The sequence below is a fragment of the Carcharhinus amblyrhynchos genome, chromosome 19 (assembly GCF_965287045.1).
Source record: "Carcharhinus amblyrhynchos chromosome 19, sCarAmb.v2.hapA, whole genome shotgun sequence".
NCBI classification, from domain to species: Eukaryota; Metazoa; Chordata; class Chondrichthyes; order Carcharhiniformes; family Carcharhinidae; genus Carcharhinus; species Carcharhinus amblyrhynchos.
Window position 1 is genome coordinate 51,142,104 of NC_137342.1, and position 13,876 is coordinate 51,155,979.

Below are 13,876 nucleotides of genomic sequence, written 5' to 3' on the forward strand. Positions count from 1 at the left end.
AAGGTAATTCTACGAGAATCCAAAGATTGGTTGTCATCTTTTGTAAAAGCAAAGGAACATAATGGCCATCTCATCCAAAGATGTTGGATATAATTGACTAAACTGACTGATGGATTCCAGTACGAATACACAAAGACAGGGGGTTAAAAGCCAGCCAAGACACTTCCTAGTGTCTGTCTGTCAGTCTGTATGTCTGCTGTGAGAAAAGCAGCTGGAAGTTTGCCACACTGAAGGTGATACAGTAACTGAGGCAGGGCCCCTGCAAAAATAGCCAGCTTTTGCAGGAATATCTAAAAACAATCTCTTAGACCAGTCAGCAGAAGGATTATTGCAGCTGGAAAAAGAACTGAAGTCTCTCTACCAAATCTGAACTGAAGAATGAACTACTGGAATTAACCTGAATTGGCTGTAAGACATTATCTACTCCTCACAACTCAAGGACTCTTCTGTATAACTTCTTATTTTATATTTACTTACTATTGAACTCAATTCTTACTTCTAATCTGTATGAATGTAGATGTATATGTTTACCATTTCTCCTTGTCTTTTTAGTAGTTAACTCAAGGAAGTTAACTCAAAAAAGCCCGGTTAAATTGAATTCCTTTTAAATGTAATTATATGTTCTAGAAAAGATATCCAAAGGAAAGGGAACTTTATTAGATTAAACTTGCATTGCTCCTAGCAGAGTATGGGTTTGAATAAAGACATAGAGCCAGTCATCCCTCTCCATCTGGGTTTGTAACAATTTGGGGATATCCCAACTGGGCAGTGACAAATTGAGGGGTCTCATCCGGATCACCAACTTTGGGGACCTCACCTGGGGCTGTCGGTAAAAATCAACAGCAGATTAGTCATCAGTTGTCTCTTCCAGAAGGTCAACATCTACAGATGTTTAACTATACCTGTGAGAGGAACATTGTGTGTGAGAGAGTTTTGTGGATTAGACTGATTAGCTATGGTTCACATGCGATATTCAGCCGATGTACCACCCAGGACGGTGCCCTTGCAAGGAAAGAAAGGACGTTTTTCAGACCTGATGTGTTTTACAAGTTCACCAGCAACTTTTAAACTATTAACATCAAAGCAGATGTCAGAGGTAGGTTCTTTACTCAGAGGGGGTGGAATGCCCTGTCTGCAACAGTAGTGGACTTGCCAACATTAAGGGCATTTAAATGATCATTGGGTAAACATATGGATGATATTGGAATAGTGTAGGTTAGTTGGGCTTTAGATTGGTTTCACAGGCCAAAGGGCCTGTACTGCGCTGTAATGTTCTATGTCTATGTTCTATTAACGTCAAAGCCTCTCTGAAGGCTCAGTTTGTAAATTTGCAATCAAGTGTAAGATGAGTGAGACCAGGAAGATCCCAGCATCGTTTCTGATCTGGTTTGAGTTAGTAAATCTTAGGAAGAGTGGAGTAGTGTAAGTGATCTCTGTGCCCGTTGCTGAGAGGGAAAAAAATTCAACTGGTGTTTCTATCAAATTCAAAATCGAATGTCATTGGTGTGCCTTTTATCAAGGCTGATGGGGAAGATTCCAATCCACCAATATTTTTCAGGCATTATGGCACCTTCTCTAAATTGTTCATTGCCCTTTGTTGTATATTTTATCTGGTTTGCCGTACTTGGTAACCAATGCATTATGGGATCACAGGTTTTCTCATGAGCTCGAGTGCGATGTAATAAAGACCAGTTTCAATGCTGATCGTCTCCTGGGTCTGCTTGTACTGATTGAGCTTGGACCAAGACCAAAAACATCCTCGATGTCCGCAGTAAATGCCGAGGGTCTCTGTTAGCCTCAAAACTCAGGAAAAACCACTTTCAGGAGAGGAGGGAAGAAAAAGATCAATCTAACAGGAAAGGAATTGTAATTTTCCCAGATTGGTGAAACAAATGTTTAACTTGCTGGTAGCATGTGGCCCACGTTAGCAATGACCACGGTTTAGTAACCATCCTTAGATGACATACAATGGGAACGGTGGAATTATTTCCAATTCTTTTTCAGTTTACAGGATTGAAAAGTGAGCCACAACATTGACACCGTTTAGGGCTTTATTTCCACTACTGGCCCACATGCCACTGGATCTATTTAGAACCATAGAAATAAGACAGCACACAAGGGGCCATTCGGACCAACTTGTCCCTGCTGACCCAAAGACACTGAGGTGCCCTATAGTTTACAGCACTTAAGATGCAGACTCAGATACTTTTTGAAAGAGTTTATTGTCTCAGTCTCCACCACCAACTCAGGCAGCGAATTCCAGACATCCGTTTCTTAAAAGGGTTTTCCCTCATGTCCCCTTTAATCCTTTTGCCACATAACTTGAATCTTTAACCCCTGGTTGTTGAATTCTCGGCCAAGGGAAGCAGGTTCCTCCTGTCTAGTCTCTACCTATCCCTCACAATTCTATATACCTCAATCATGTCATCCCTCAGCCTTCTCTGTTCCAAGGAAAACTACCCCAACCTCACCAACTTCTTCTCCCAGCTACAATTCTCCAGCCTTGGTAATATTCTAATAAATCTCCTCTGCACTCTCCCCAGAGTAATTACGTCCTTCCTGTATTGTAGTGACCAGAACTACAAGTAACAATACAGTTGTGATCTTGTAATGTCTTATACAGTTTCATCATTATATTTAAGTTTTAAGTTTAAGTTTATTTATTAGTATCAAAAGCAAGTAGGCTTACATTAACATTGCAATGAAGTTACTGTGAAAATCCCCTAGTCGCCACACTCCTGCGTCTGTTCAAGTACACTGAGGGGGAATTTAGCATGGGCAATGCACCTAGCCAGCACTTCTTTCGGACTGTGGGAAGAAACTGGAGCACCCGGAGGAAACCCACGCAGAGACAAGCAGAACGTGCAGAATCTGCACAGATGGTGATCCAAGCAGGGAATCGAACCTGGGTCCCTGGCATTGTAAGGCAGCAGTGCTAACCACTGTGCCAGTGTGTTGCCATTATATCCCCACTTTCGTATTCTATACCTCTGCCAATGAAGGAGAGCATTCTACGTACCCTCTTGACACTTTATCTACTTGTACTGCCAACTTTATGGACCTGTGCACTTGCATGCCGAGATCTCTCACTTCATCTCCCCCCTCTCAGTATATTCCCTTTCACTGTTTAACCTCCCAAAATGCATTACCTCACACCTGTCAAAAATGTGCCACTTTCCTGCCCAATCCAGCAACCCATTCAGATTGGTTTCACAGTGGTGGGATTTGAACATAATCTGGGGAGTACTGGCCTAATGCTGTAACCACAATGTCATTGCAAATATCTGACAAGTTGAAGGAACTGTGGATTTCTCTGAATAGGAATATGTCAATTCTTTTCTTTCTGATGACTAACATTACAGACAAAATAACTCAGTAATAGTTAGAAATAATCTGGCCACCTGTCACAAAGTATGTGTGATGTGGATGTGCCGGCGTTGGACTGGGATAAACACAGTAAAAAGTCTGACAACACCAGGTTTAAGTCCAACTGATTTATTTGATAGTAAACTCACTAGCTATTGGGGTTAGTCCCTTCGTCAGGTGAATGGAGAGTTCTGGCCTCAGACAGAGCATATAAAGCACAGGCAGTTTACAGATTACTGATTAGAATGCAAATCTTTACACCTAACCTGCTATTCAAGTCTTAAAGTGGCTGACAATGTGAGTGGAAGGAGCACTGATCACAGGTTAAAGAGATGGGACTAACCCCGAAAGCTAGTGAGTTTACTATCAAATAAATTGGTTGGACTTAAACCTGGTGTTGTCAGACTTTTTACAAAGTATGTGGGCAGTGGTTTTGACGCAGCATGGGAAATGCATATCACTATCAACTTTTCCCAGAGACGTGTCTGCTAATTAAAAATGGGAGAAGAATTGGCAGTGCTTTTCACTTACTCGTCATGAAAGAGCAAAGGACAAGAGCCCTCATTTTTAGAAAGCAAATCCCTCTTTCTATAAGAAAAAGAACACTTGTCTGGCCCCATGGTGTGTGTGGACTGAGTGTAATTCAGCCACTTACTTTCCTGTGAATAAGCTGCAGTATGAGGAAAATGCCTCATAATAGAACAATTACTCAAAAACAAATTCCTGCAGCACTCCTTCCTGCCAAGGCCAAAATTTACAAACAAATTATCCGAATAATGCCTTGCTAAGGCATGAATACAAAATGCTGGTTACTGCAGGAGACTATAGCTAATCCTGCATATCTCGAATTAGTACAACTGTCTTAAGAATTTGTTTGTGTGGCAGTTGGAATGACTGTTTTTCTATCGGCTAACAGATTTATCAGTAAATATACATTAGGTGAATGTTTGCACAGAATGCTCAGAGTTACGATTTTAATTGAAACGGTGACACTTGCTACTAACCTCCTATTTTCAATAGCAATGCACAAGGGGAAATTTGCCAGAGCGGTGGAAAATGATCGAGTTGCTCCTGGTATCTAATACCTTTCAACTTCATCCACCTGAGACTAGTATAGATGGGAAAGCTGCCAGAAATGGGGTGACAGCGGTAAAATATGATGGATCATTGTTTTAGCAATTCAGTAAAGAACATGCTCTTGCGAGGTGAGCATTGGGAACTGTAAGCACTTACACGGAATTGTTCAATCATTCTTAGCTTTAAATTATATAACAGTTTGTTCACAAATCTAAAAACAAATATCACGGATTTATTGCTTATTTTCTGCCTCTTTCCCATTCCACACATGGCTTTGCCCATGCATCATTATAGGAGCAGTGATTAGTCAGTAAATTCCTTGAAAGGTTTCAATGGAAAGGCACCATGTGGCTTTGATTCCAGTCTCTGCCGACTGCTCCATTGGAAATGCTGATCACTAACACTGCCTGTCGATGATTTTCCATCATTCAAATGTGAAGCCTCAGGAAAGGGGCACTGCTGCTTCACAGCTCCAGAGTCCTGGGTTCGATTCCCGGCTCAGGTCACTGTCTGTGTGGAGTTTGCACATTCTCCTCGTGTCTGCGTGGGTTTCCTCTGGGTACTCCGGTTTCCTCCCACTGTCCAAAGATGTGTGGGTTAGGTTGATTGGCCATGCTGAGGAATTGCTCCTTAGTGTCCAGAGATGTGTAGGTTAGAGGGATTAGTGGGTATAATATGTGGGGATATGGGAATAGGGCCTGGGTGGGATTGATTTCGGTGCAGACTCGATGGGCCGAAAGGCCTCTTTCTGCACTGTAGGGTTCTATGGAAATTACAAAATAGGATTGCTTAATTCTGTGATGGGAGCACCTAAATGTAAGCTTTAGCCTTTTCAAACTTGGATAAAACATTTTACAGCAGGTGTGTGAAAGTTTCTAGCCTTTGTTGGGCATCGAATGGAGCCTCAGACGGACTACACAGAACATTTCAAGCAACCCACTCACTTAATTTGTGTGTGTCTCAAGTTAATGGATCTTCTTTCTAAAAGCATCAGTGGGTGAGCAATACAGACCGGTGTGGAATGGAGTTGTTTTAGGTTTTGTCAGTTCGATTGCCAGGGTTCGCAGGCCAGATATCACCCCGCAGGCTGTACCTGGGATAGTCCATTGTTAATTTGCCTCCCACCCCCCACCCCAGCTGAAGGCTGAAAATAAAATAATGCAAAATTTGAACTTTACTCCAGAAGAATGAGGCAGTTTGAGGCAAGTGTCACTATTGCACTGAATTGGATAACATTAAAAATGAAAATTTCGGGGGTGATTCTGTCAGACCGCTGTGCTGCCGGGAGACACCAGCAGAGACTCAGTGGGCTTTCCATTGGGTGCCAAGGCCTCTGCCCATCTCCAGCTGCTGGATTTCCAGCATCATCAGCTCCGCGGCAGAAATCGGTGTGGAGGTGAATAAATTATTCAAATAGGAAGGACGTGGAAGCTATTGAAAGGGTACAGAGGAGATTTACAAGGATGTTGCCTGGATTGGGAGGCATGCCTTATGAAGATAGGTTGAGGGAGCTGGGACTCTTCTCCCTGGAGAGACGAAGGATGAGAGGCGACCTGATAGAGGTTTATAAGATGATGAGAGCAATAGATAGTGTGGATTCTCGGAGGCTATTTCCCTGGGCTGAAATGGTCACTACGAGAGGACACAGATTTAAGGTGCAGGGAAGCAACTATAGAGGAGATGTTAGGGGTAAGTTTTTCACTGAGAGTGGTGAGTGAATGGAATTGGCTGCCGTCGGTGGTGGTGGAGGCAAACTCGCTGGGGTCTTTTAAAAGACTTCTGGATGCGTGTATGGGATCTTATGGGATTGGGGGTTATAGATAGGTCTATGGCTTAGTAGGTATAGAAGTGATCGGCGCAACTTGTGGGCCGAAGGGCCTGTTTGTGCTGCAGTGTTCAATGTTCTATGTTCTATCCATTAGCATATCATTAGTAGGCCCGAGATTGAAGTCTCTGGACCAGTTAACTCTCCCCCCAACCCTCGCCATGAGTGGTTCATTCCAGTGGGGTTTGCAACAACTCTCCATTAACAGGGAGCTGGCCGCCCAACCCTGCTGGGGTAGAGGTCAGGCGTGAGAGGGGTGCCCCCTGGGCATTGCCAGCCTGGCCCCCTGGCACTTCATAAGGGGTAAAAGTGGCAATTCCCAGTTGGCACCTTGGCACTGCCCAGCAGGCATTGGGTAGTGCCAAGAGGGTGGGGCCAGAATGGGGGTGGAACCTATGAGGGTGGGGTCTCTGGGAGGGGAGTTCATTGGGAGTGGGGGGGGGGGTCTCGTTGCCACCCAGCACTGGGATCAGCGGCAGAGGGAGGGGGTGTGTGGTGGTGTTGGGGGAGAAACTGGGAGATGGGAACTCCTGGGGAGAGGAAGGGGGGAAGTCAAGGCAGGCCACAGCTGACCCAGACACATATGGAAGGTCAGTGATTGGGGATTGTTTGGGGGCAGGGTGGGAAGGCCGGCAATGCGGGGTCACTGGGCTGGCCAGCGATTGCGAGGCTAGCATTGTGGGCTACCGCACATTCACCGATCTTGGTGCTGACAGTGGCCTGCTCAGTGCTATGCTCCCAGGTGGGAATAGGTCCTGCCCACTCATCTCCAGTGAGATTCATGCCAAGGCTCTCTGCGATGCACAGAATGTGGGAGATCCATTTAAAAAAAAAATGGGATTTACTCCAGTTTTTACACAAATTCGGCACTTAGAAGTTTTTGGGAGAATCCTGGCTTACATGTCACCCGGAAGCTTTAATTTAAAATAGCGCATTGAGAACAAAAAAAAAGCAGCTTAATCATAGCAGGATGGTTCAGGAACATACCCTCTATATTTGTCCACTAGATAAAGAACATTTCAAATGTGGACAAAGGCTACAGTCGCAATAAGTAAGCTATCGAAATTTAAGGGTGCAGCTGAATGCTCCAAGGCTGCGATATCTTTATTTGACTTGCAAACAGCCATTCAGTAGATTAAACTGTGGCGTGATGCTAATGATGTCAAATGAAATATGAATTAAGCAGATTATAATATGTGAATTTGATGTTGAAATTATGATGTGCATTTTCATAGAATGGGCGGCACGGTGGCACAGTGGCACTGCTGGTTCACAGCTCCAGAGACCTGGGTTCAATTCTCGGCTTGGGTCACTGTCTGTGTGGAGTTTGCACATTTTCCTCATGTCTGCATGGGTTTCCTCCGGGTGCGCTGGTTTCCTCCCACAGTCCAAAGATGTGCGGGTTAGGTTGATTGGCCACGCTAAAACAAAATTACCACTTAGTATCCTGAGATGCTTAGGTTAGAGGGATTAGTGGGTAAATATGTAGGGATATGGGGGAGGGCCTGGGTGGGATTGTGGTCGGTGCAGACTCGATGGGCCAAATGGCCTCTTTCTGCACTGTAGGGTTTCTATGTTTCCCCATGATCCAACAGTTTGGTGCATCAGAATAAAATTCACAGTAGATTTGGTTTGTTTACTGTTAAATGTGTGGTTGCTATTAGCAATGTGTTTGTGGTGCATTGTGCTGATGACCTGCACTAAGGAGTATTAAGATGGGAATTCTTGATGCGCTTCTTCAACCAGTGAGTTAGTTTAGTTTCCAGAAGTAGGGTAGACCATTTAGGACGGAGGTGAGGAGACATTTCTTCACCCAATGAGGAGTGAGCCTGTGGAATTCAACACCACGGGCTGTAGTTGATGTCAAAACACTGAATATATTTAAGAGGTGGCTGGATATAACACTTGGGGCGAGTGGGATCAAAGGGAGAAAGCAGGATTAGGCTAAAAGTTGGATGATCAGCCATGATCGTAATGAATGGTGGAGGAGGCTTAAAGGGCCAAATGGCCTCCTCCTGCTCCTATGTTTCGATGTACAGAAGTTTATTTATTAGTGTCACAAGTAGGCTTACATTAACACTGCAATGAAGTTACTGTGAAAAACCCCTAGGTTAGGATGAAGGGTCAGGACTTGCAGGGCTTCCCTGTGTGAGAGAGGCAGGTTAGAGGTAAGCAGGAGTGGATTATTCTGCTTGAACAATTCTTTTAGGTTTTTTTATTCACTTGTGCCACATGGGCATCACTGGTTGGCCAGCATTTATTGCCCATTCTACTTCCTGAGGGCAGTTGAGATTCAGCTCTGGAGTCACATGTTGGCCAGACCGGGTGAGGACGGCAGATTTCCTTCCCTAAAGGACATTAGTGAACCAGATGGGTTTTTCCGACAATCGACAATGGTTTCACGGTCGTCAGTAGATTCTTAATTCCAGATATTTTTCATTGAATTCAAATTCTACCATCTGCCAGTGACGTGATTCAAATCCCCAAAACATTAGTTGAGTTTTTGGATTAATAGTCTAGAGAGATAATACCACGAGGCCATCACCTTCCCCCAGGTATACACTGACCTGTGGTGAGAGAGCAAATGCACAGCATAAATGCCATGCATAGTGACGGAGAATTGTGAAATGGGAGAATGCAAAAAATATTACATTGGGAAGAAGAAAACTTCACTTGGAAATACAGGACTTCAAATTGGAACTGTTTGTCATAGAAATTTCTTAAAATAGACACAGCAGCATTGCAGTTAGTTATGCTACTATTAATCAAATGGGCCTGGATGAGCTCAAATCTCACCACAGCAGCTGGTGAATGTGGAATAAAAAGCTACTTTCATTAATAGAGGCCAAGCAATTATCAGCTTGCTGTAAAAACTCATGTTGTTCAGAATGTCCTTTAGGGTGAAAATCTGCCAGCTTTCTCTGTCTGGCCTATAGGTTACTCCAGATCCACGGTAATGTGGTTGACTCTAAAGTGCCCTCTGAAATTACCCAACAAAGTTATAAGTGGCACTGGGAAATAAATGCTGATCTCGGTATGAATAGATACATTAGGTCTGCACATAACATCCTCGAGGTCCTGAAGGGAAAGGAGAAGATGGGTCCTGTCAGATAGTTCCTTGAGCAGACTGTCAGAATCACTGGCAAAAAGCCTTGTTACCAGAACCTTCAGCAAGTCCCAAGATCTAACTTTGCCAGTGGTGAGACAGGCCCTTCCCATCAGATTTTTCTTACATGCCTGAAGTTTCACCCCATTACCCAATTGTCCTCGAGGTGGTTGTGGTGGGGAAGTGACTGTTGTCCACCTCCTTGCGGAATGTGCTTTTGCAAAGAAGTCTGGAGAGAGATGCAGTGGTATTTGTTGAGGTTCATCTCGAGCGGCTCTGTGATACAGGACCCTGTTTCTAGGGGGGGGGACTCTGTGCCCTACGGGCTGTTTCCAGGGGTGGGGACTCTGTCCTCCATGGGCTGTTTCCAGGGATGGGGACTCTGTGCTCTACGGGCTGTTTCCAGGGGTGGGGACTCTGTGCTCTACGGGCTGTTTCCAGGGGTGGGGACTCTGTGCTCCATGGGCTGTTCCCAGGGGTGGGGACTCTGTGCTCCATGGGCTGTTTCCAGGGGTGGGGACTCTGTGCTCCATGGGCTGTTTCCAGCGGTGGGGACTCTGTGCTCCATGGGCTGTTCCCAGGGGTGGGGACGCTGTGCTCTACGGGCTGTTTCCAAGGATGCACACCGAGACAAACATCAACTGTTGTTGGAAGGTCATCAACTTGGTGAAGGACACTCTTTGATCTGCCCAAGACTTATTGGTCTACCAGTGCAAAGAATTTTTCTTGACCGAGTGTTGCAGACTGGCACATTCCAAAGCTCGGGACTACGTGCTGAAAGATGCCCCCAAGCGTAGGGCAGTTGCCGTAGAGACGGAATGGGGAAAGCCCGCTGACTAAGACCGTTCACCCACAGTGAAGTAGGGGCTGGGAATTGTATAGAACCCCGTCGGGCTGTCAGACTCACATTGAATGTACACAGCGAATAGCACGTGTATCATGATTGTCTTGTGCAACATGTTCTATGTAGAAAACTTGAATAACATTGCACTTTGATAGCCAGTGTTTGTATTGCTCTTTCAGATATTTTATGAATGAAGTATATTTTTGCAAAAAATGAATTGTTTCGAATGAGACTTTTGATTGAAACATAATTGAACACCCAGACCAACTATTTATTTCATGTATGAATTAAGACCAATAGAAATCCAAATTATGAATATAAACATAGAAACTAGAAGCAGGAGGAGGCCATTAGGCTCTTCGAGCCTGCTCTGCTATTCATTTTGATCATGGCTGATAATCAAATTCAACATTCTGACCCCCCTTTCCCCCCATATCCCTTGACCCCTTTAGCCCCAAGAGCTAAATTATTATTTATTAGTGTCACAAGTAGGCTTACATTAACACTGCAAAGAAGTTAATGTGAAAATCCCCTAGTCGCCACATGCCAGCGCCTGTTTGGGTACACCGAGGGAGAATTTAGCATGGCCAATGCACCTAACCAGTATGTCTTTCAGACTGTGAGAGGAAACTGGAGAACCCGGAGGAAACCCATGCAGACATGGGGAGAATGTGTAAACTCCACACAGACAGTGACCCAAGCTGGGAACCGAACCTGGGTCCCCTGGTGCTGTGAGGCAGCAGTGCTAACCACTGTGCCACCCCCTAGAAACACAAAAGGTCCAAAACAGGGATTTTAATTCTTTTCTGGTTTGTTTTGGACTCAGTTGGAAGATAGTTGGGTTTCTAATTCTGATTGTTAAAATTCCTCACTTTAAACGTGCTGTTATATTAGGTTTAAGTCAGATTCTATTTTGATGCCAATTTGGGGTAAACATTAACACCATACAGCACCACGAGCAGCATTGAGGGAAATCTCCCTGCGTGGGTGAGCTGCATAAACAGCCAGTCCCGTGTAGTACTCGCAATATCGGCATACACATTACCATAAAACGTGGAGGCAATGTTAATGTGTGTTCCCGCGAGTCTCTGTTGTGTTAATGATGAAAGGAGCTGAACTTCAACACACTGAATGTAGCAGCTCCAGACTTGCTCCTGATTCCCCGTGGGAAGGTGGAGGTTTAGGGAATTGTGGTTAAAAAGCAACGCGATTAAACAAAATGCCCATGTTAATGCATAAATCTTCATGAAATATTTATCACCAGTTACCTGGTCTGCTCAGGAGACAATTAATTGCTCTGGATAATCGAGAGTTCAGATCGGGGGGGGGGGGGGGGGGGGGGGGGCTGGGGTGGGGGTGGGGGGGAATGGAGTGTAGAGTTTGCTGCCTTTCTGTCCTTCAGTTCTGTGCAAAAAGAAATGAACAATGTGTAAGGCCGGCTGATCTTTGGAAACTCACATTGGAAAACATAATAATCCGAATCTTGTGGATCACACAGCAGCAGGAGCTGTGTGCAGGGTTAGTGTGAATAAGAAACAGGAAGGGCAGGAGCTTGCGATGAATCTCTTCTTGTGTCCAACACTCTATTCGCTACTTTCCCAAAAGGAGAGAGGAATTTATTTTAGGCATTTTTGCCTTTTAGACCTATAACTGTTTTGCAAATATTCTGGCAGCATTGTGGCACAGTGGTTAGCACTGCTACCTCATAGCGCCAGGATCCCAGGTTCAATTCTGGCCTCAGGTCACTGTCAGTGTGGGGTGTGCACATCCTCCCGGCGTCTGCATGGGTTTCCTGTGGGAGCTCTGGTTTCCTCCTGCAGTCCAAAGATGTGTGGGTTACGTTGATTGGCCATGCTAAATTGTCCCTAGTGTCGGGAGATTAGCAGGGTAAATGTGGGGGTTGTGGGAATAGGGCCCGAGTGGGATTGTGGTTGGTACAGACTTGATAGGCCGAATGTCCTCTTTCTGTACTGTAGGGATTCTATGAGCTGTTTGCATGCTGGAGAAAATAATAATTGGGAAGAGAGAAAGAAAGTATTTTGTTGAAATTCTTACACTAACTTATATTTAAAAATCGCTATTCACTGGTTAGTCTCTCTCTGTGGTTTGAGGAATAAATACAGTTTAAATGTCAGCTTGGCTTTACTGATAAGAATTTTTGTCTCCTAACCCAGAAAGCTGGGAATTCAGCTTTGATTTAAGAGCATCCTTTATTTTGACACAAAAGACTTCAGCACAAAATCTAAACTGATAGTTCAAGGCAATACTGAGGGAGTGTAGCATTGTCAGAGAAGCTGTCTTCAGATTTTTTTAATGTATTCATACTCATTGAATTAAAACAAAACAAATTGCTTACGTAGGAGCTGCAATAATAGCAAGTATTTCATCCCCACTTCTGTTTCACTTTATCAAACTCTCTTTTGTTTAAATGATTGGTAAATTGTCCACTTTAAGATGCTCCATCTTCTCGCCTCCAGAACTTTGATATCATCCAAAACTCTCAGCTCACACCAAGTCTCACTCACATCCTGCGCTCACTGACCTATGAAAACCTCCAGTTAAGTAAAGCATCACAGAATCTCTACAGTGCAGAAGAGGCCATTCAGCCCATTTAGTTTTGCACCAATTCTCTGACAGACAATCTTACGCAGGCCCTATCCCTGTAACTCTGTGTATTTACCATGGCTAATCCACCTAATGTGCACATCTTGGGGCCATAGGGGCAATTTAATATGGCCAATCCATCTAAACTGCACATCTCTGGAATGTGGGTGGAAACCGGAGCACTTGGAGGAAACCCACACAGACACAGGAAGAACGTGCGAACTCCACACAGTCACGCAAGGCTGCTAACCACTGTGCCCCCCTCCAATTTAAAAATCACAAATCCGCCATAGCCTCGTTCCTCCTTCTCTCTCTCTGTAATCTCCTCCAGTCCCAGGACATTCGGAGAAATTTAGAACACGACAGCACAAACAGACCCTTCAGCCCACACGTTGATTTGTACTACTCTAACTCCGTCCTCTTGAGGTTTTAATCATTTCACCATTTGGTGGCCGTGTTTTTCCCTGCTTGTGCTCAAAGCCCTGGAATTCCCTTCCTAAATCTCTTTGATTCTCCACCTCTCTCTTCCTCCTTTAAGACACTCCTCGAAGTCTCTCCCTTTGACCAAGTATTTGTTAATTTGCCCTTTTTTTGTGGCTTGCTCTCAAATCTTGCTTTATAATCTTGCTTTGTGATACTTCTGTTAAATGCCTTTGGACATTGTGTTTTGCTAATGACGCTATATAATTTCTACTTGCTGTTATTGCGGCAGTCAGACAGGTATAGATCTTCACCTGGCACGGCCAACATTTTAATCCTGAGTCACAGTGGCTCAGGTCCAATTTGGATCTTTTTCCTTTTGGCCAATGTGCAGCATGACCTCCCAAGATGCCACCCAGGGCTGGATCCCTTTAAAGTTGTATTCAGTGCTCTATTTTGGCAGGAAACCCAGCCAAGCGTACATTCCCGAACTCTCATTGCATACTAAATGGCTTTCTATTATTCGTACAACTTCAATGCATAATTGGCTGCATATTGGTAACATCCTGTTTGCATGTGTTTGTTATCAGCTAATTGTAGATTATCTTGTACAGAAATGGCTCACAATGTTAAT

General features: G+C 44.4%; 1 protein-coding gene across 1 annotated transcript in view; it reads right to left on the reverse strand.

Annotated features, from left to right (window-relative positions):
* grm3 (glutamate receptor, metabotropic 3) overlaps window positions 1-13,876 on the reverse strand; it is a 177,731-nt gene that overhangs the window by 124,446 nt on the left and 39,409 nt on the right. The gene's annotated exons all lie outside the window — the stretch shown is intronic.